This window comes from Macrobrachium nipponense, chromosome 25 (assembly GCF_015104395.2).
Source record: "Macrobrachium nipponense isolate FS-2020 chromosome 25, ASM1510439v2, whole genome shotgun sequence".
NCBI lineage: Eukaryota > Metazoa > Arthropoda > Malacostraca > Decapoda > Palaemonidae > Macrobrachium > Macrobrachium nipponense.
Genome location: NC_087214.1, coordinates 51,561,108 through 51,567,343, shown reverse-complemented (window position 1 = coordinate 51,567,343; position 6,236 = coordinate 51,561,108).

Here is a 6,236-nt window from a genome sequence, read left to right as displayed (position 1 = left end):
GAAGGGAGGTCCATGTGAGTGTTATATATATATATATATTATATATATATATATATATATATATATATATATATATATATATATATATATATATATATATATATATAAATGTGCCTAAATGAATTGGGCTCCACTGGGTGTCGTGGAATAAAGCCTAGAAAGTCTTGGAGAAAGTCACTGCTAAATTTGACGATTCAAGAACTTTGCCAGTGACGGCGTAAGTGTTCCTTTATTTTTTATTTATATTGTATTTTTACTCTTGTTTTATCAATGTGTTTTTGTTTTGCCGTGATTTTTCAGAATCGTGTAGTTTGTTGAGAACTAGTTTGTGGCAGTTCCAAACAAAATATTTTACTGATAATGATAATTTCGTGCTTATGATGTCTCCTTGTTAAATAACGTTATTTTGGATTGTGTCAACCGGTGGTTTTTAATTTCTTTCGCATTTGGTGTTTTCAGTCTCTAACGCTTCTTTTGGCCAGATTTTCAATGGAAAATGTGAATATTTAATGGAAATGTGTTAAAGCTAGGTAGTCCGGATAGTGCATATTTTGTTTATTTTCATTATTGTTATAGGTCTGAATTTTTATTTTATTTTTACTTATTGTTCGCTCTTTATAAACAAAACATTTCATTATTATTATTATTATTATTATTATTTTTTGTTGGTGATAAGGAGGTTTCAAAATTTTGCGGTGTCTTGGGGGTAAGTTTGTTCCTTTGTTATTTTTGAACCTTGATAATTTTCTTTTTAAACCCTTCATTCGCGCATTTTGAGGAAGGGTTGCGGCCTTCTCCTTTCTGTTCATATGTTCGTTTAATCGGATTTTAAATGAAAGACAGTAGCTTTAGAGTTTAGACTAAGCTCCATCTAAAGTTTATTTTTTATTTTTTTAGGTGGAATTTAAAGAAGTATATTTAGGGGATTATCTAGCAGTTTTTTTCGTTTTATCATATAATGAAGAGATTCCTATGAAAAAGAAATCCCTGTCAAAGCACCACTAAAATTCAGTTAAAAATTGGGGGTGGGGGGTCTGCACGCTGCTTCATTGGTTACCATCGTTTTGGAACTTTGATGAGCTTCCATAAATAATAATAATACAGCTTCTATAAATAATCATTGTATGGTTTTCAACATTTAAGCATCGCAACCTTACATGCTTTCTTACAATGGCCAGTTTCTGTTGATGTTAAAGTAAAGTCCATTGATGTCAGCGGTAGAGATCCTTGGGTACAAAAAAAAAATGACGAGAACACCGATCTGGTGGTTCAGCCTCCCAGGCCAGTTGAGTTTCAAGATAGTGGGATAATAATCATATATTGCTGTTAGCGATAATATTGAATGTGCAGTATAATGTTCAGCTTACCAGAGGATTAGCTAAAAGTGTCAACAGGTTTTAATGAAATCTTGATGGTTTTTAAAGAGATAAATTTACAGTGCTGTAAGACCTAATTGGATATATTTAGGGTGAAAGCAATGAATTCGATGCTATGCTTGTTAGGCCATTGTGTGGTCCGGGTCACGTGATGTAGCTGCTTCTGGGTCGACAGGTGGAACACTGCAAAGCGCACGGGTGGATATGCTGTGGGCTGCAATGGCAGGTACCCAGGTGGGTTTACTGGATGTCACCTCACAAACCTTTTCAGTGAGGCCTTGCTAAGGAATAATGGCTGTGAGGTGGGGTTTTTCTTGGCTGCCTGATATCTCCGCCATGTGGTGGTTGGCAGACTATGAGCTGTTCAGTGGGATCTCGAAGTTACGTAGATACCACAGCAGATGTCTCGTCCAAGAGCTGCATTCATATGTTGTTCAGAATACAGTATTGCAATATTTGAGACAGAAAGGCACAGGGCTGTTATTATCATGGAAGTGTCTGATGATAGACATTGAAGAGTCTTAAGAGAGTGTGATAGACCAAAGGTTTCCATTAGGCCAAGTAGATAAGGGTGTGAGGAAATGAGTTTGAATTTAGAGAAATATCTGTCAGGTGAGTGTTAGAATTGGTAGTTTTCTCGATAAGGAACATGAAAACATCTTCAAAAAGTTACAAAAATTCTGGAAACAATGGTCTCAAGCTATTTCTATACATTCCTAGTCCCAAGTACTTGGTATAACTTTTTCTCAGATATATATATAAACATGGGAAAACCTCCATGTATTTCATACGGTAAGCGTGGACACGAAACGGAAGGCAGACCCCATAATTCCATTTACATACACAGCCTCTCTCTCTCTCTCTCTCTCTCTCTCTCTCTCTCTCTCTCTCTCGGCAATCACCCCACATCTCTCTCTCTCTCCTCCTCTCTCTCTCTCTCTCTCTCCACCTCTTTCTCCATTCTAACAGGTAATGAAAAATGAGAGAGTTGCATCATAACATAACGTTTATTTACAATAATAACTAAGTCGATTAACTAAGTAATCCAGTCTTACAGCACTTAAAACAACTCATTGTCAAGTCACCCAAAGTTTCACACCTTTCCCTGGGAAACTCTGTCCACCGAAATCCAGAACCGTCTGCCAAAGATACAGAACACATCCCGGTAAGTACACACACAAGTTTAAAGACAAAGTTAATAAAATGGAACATCTTACAAGATATCAAACAAGCCACCCCTTTGGCTAAAGTAAAGGTAACACTTACCCATTCCCAACCGGAATATCACTCACTGATAAATAAAAACACTTTGGCATCTGCCATCATGGCTTCGCCTTCCTCCCCGAATGTCTGTGCAAGTCTTCCCATAATTGGCATTATGAATAGAAGTGGCGCAACACGCACATACGAATGCACACTTCGACAACGCCTCGCGGTTCTAGCTGCATCTAGTTTCACAAAGGCACTTTGGGAAGAGTTCATAAACTGTCGTACATTGACTCGACAAACTAAGCATTTTTTATCTCTGACGCCATCCCCTAGAATCTCATTGATCAGCTACCCTCAGGTCGTTACTCCTGCCCTGTCCTCCACATTCCACAGGTTACAGAGAACTGCACGAACAATATATTATTAATCAAAACCCTATGTCTTACATATATATATATATATATTATATATATATATATATATATATATGATATATTATATATGTAATAAATCAGCTTCAAGCCTGAACACTGTCCGCGTATCTCGTTCGATTCTAAATTTGACTATCATTAAAGTTACGTAATGTTTCAAAGATAAGAAGCAACTGAATTTCAGAAAGGGGGAAAATCTAACTCTAAAAAAAGGTTAATTAGTAAACCCAACTCATATACTGGTAAAGATACGGTTAATATAGCATAACCAGGGTGACTATTTCGTGTCTAGTTAGTGTATCAAAGAACATTGCTTGGCAATTAACACTACACCTCCCGGTGCGGAGCTAGTTTCTGGGTGATGGGCAGACTTCGCGGCAACCCTGAAATTGTTAGGTCAGACCCGAAGGCTGCTCTCGCCATTACACAAATGATTTGCTTTGGTGAATAAAGTTCGAAGTTATTTGAGTCCTCCCTATGAAGGAAGTTGAATTAGGACCACATTTTATTCATGAGCTTTGTGAAGAATCTTTCATTCGGAAGTTTTCCTTTTTTGTTAAATGGATCGCTTCGGTGGAGGAGAAGCCACAAGAAAAGTCTAGTAATATATTTTTTAATGATTTTTTTCTATATATTATTCATTATTTTTTAAAAAAATATTCATAAATTTTTAATAATTTTAAATATGAAAATCCATCAAGTTCAAGGCATAGAAAATATACTTGTTACATAGATTATTAGGAAATTCTCGTTTAATTAATAAAAAGTGGGCAGTATTTTCATTCTGAGGTTACAGATTACGTACAATCCAGTCGTCATATTAATCTATTTTTGGAATGAAAACCCGAAACGAAATATAAAAAATATCGAAATACAGATGAAGTAATAGACGCGGAGGCTGTAGTATCCTCAAGGAAAGGCTACGAAAACACACAACCGCCTCAGTTCCTTCCACAATTATTGTCCTTCATTCCTTGTGAGGTGGAATCAACAAACGTCAAGTTAATTAATAATCCAGCGCAGCCTAGATCCAGATTTTACTAAATGCTGCAGAGCAAGAGCCCGTGCCTGCTAACATAAATAAGGCTTAATCTTACTACTAGATTCAGAACTTCTTTCTCATCCTTAACCATTTATATTATTCAGTATTTTATATCCGTTTTTTGGGAGAGGAAAAAATCACCTATTCTAATAATCAAAAGTGGTGATTATTCTCATTGTGAGGTAAAGATCGAGATTTTACGTTTTTTCATCTTCAATCTGTATTTGGTGGAATCAGTAAATACCGTTTATATCTTTGTTTTATCCTTTTCCCCTACCCTCTCATAAGGATCAAATCAAATGGGAGTCAGTTTTTAGCCAACACCCACCCCCCTCTCTTCCGTTACCATTCTCAGACCTATCCCACTTATCAATCAAGAATCACTGCCTCAAGCATGGCTACCATAGCTTGGTGTGTTTAGCATGCATCCGCTCCGGTGTGAACTGGCCTCTATTGCTTTTCTCTTCAACGTCAACGCGTGGAAGCAGCTGAAAACCAACCAAACATACTTTTAATATCAAATGCAAGACACTCGTATCCACGCTGCGTGGAGGTGGTCTTGAGACCACGAGACCGGATTCTTCTGACCTCGGCCTAGATCTTGACCTGGACACGCATTCACTGACTCCTCGACTTGGTTTCGTGCCTTATGGCCTCGATGGTTTAGGCCTAGGCAACCTCGAGGCCGCAATATATTTCTTGTACTGTAATAGACCCAAACGCCAACAGGTGAGAGCTGAAACAACCTGACAGAACAAAACTGTAAAGTGTGAAACGTTCCAGTTGGCAGAGACAGTCCCTACCATTTTTGGTGTTAATCAAGTCACTGAAATACGTGTGCCGATATTTTAGAATTGTAAATGTCATGTTACAAAGTATTGCATCAGTTGCCGTAATGTTTCGGATAATAGATATATACATATATATGGAAGTATTCAGCAAGCGGTATCTGGCAACTATTCGTCTGACCGCGCAAGTGCTTGATGTACTGTGGTGACAGACTAATTTCTGTTCATTGGTCACAGGTTGCCCAAGAGCAAGATCCTTTTCCTGCACAAGATGGCTTACTCTAAAACAAAAAACCGAGTCACGCCCTAATGTATATTATGGCAGGCGAGTTAAATAACATTGGTTAAAGGAAATTAAAATAATAATTGTTCTGTAGTGTTTCTTCTTTAATAATTGTGGCATTATTTTTTTCTTGAAATTCGGTCTAGCATTTTTTTTTTTTTTTGTCTGAAGAGGGTTTTATCTTAGCCTTCAAAATTGTTGGCGTATATGTTTTGCGTATACAGCGTTAAAAACAAAACTAATATCTCTATTTTGTTAATCATAATCAAAATGTAAAATAAATATTTGGATAGGCCTAATGGTTCTTGCCTGGTCTGTGAAAGGCAGAGATAGGAATCCTATAAAATGCAGCATGATTTTGTTTATAAGTATTTGTTTGGCATTCGATTTTTATAACCAATGATGTGTTCTTTTGCAGCCCTTGTGCCAAATATATAATTGATCATTTCGGTATTGAATGGCCTAATTCTGAAACCGTATGGCTGAAGACTGAATTAGTCCATTCCTTTGAGAGAAAAAATGTTTACTCTCCAGAATGAAGTACAACAGAAAAACAAAAATGAATTCCTTTCCATATATTTTAATTAATACCGGTAATGGGTGGTAGATAACTTTGATAGTGAGCAAGAGGTTGAAACGTAACAATAAAAAATTTCATTTAGTAGAAAAATATCAGCTAATAAAAGTTCAATAAATGCTTTAGAGTGTAATTTAGTGTAATTCCCAAAGCACAGAGAAATCCATTCACAAAGATGTGGATACCAGTTCCGATCATTCTAGGCCTATGTGACTCGCATTAAACCATTTATTTATATATAAATAATAATATTTTCAATTTTCTTCTCTGGTGTGTCTTAATTCTCCATCAAATATATTAGCATATTCTGCTAATTTGGCGTTTATTACAATATTAATAACAAAATTAGCAGTAAGATTTATAAGTTATCGTGCATCATCAACACCAGTGTCATCAAAATTGTGTGTTCCAGGGTTGCCAATTCAGCCGCTCACTTCAAATGCATTTTACCTCCACCACCCTTCGGTCAAGCGAAATGTATTTATATTAATTTAAGGAAGTTGTAAATTACTTAATAATTTAAATATATT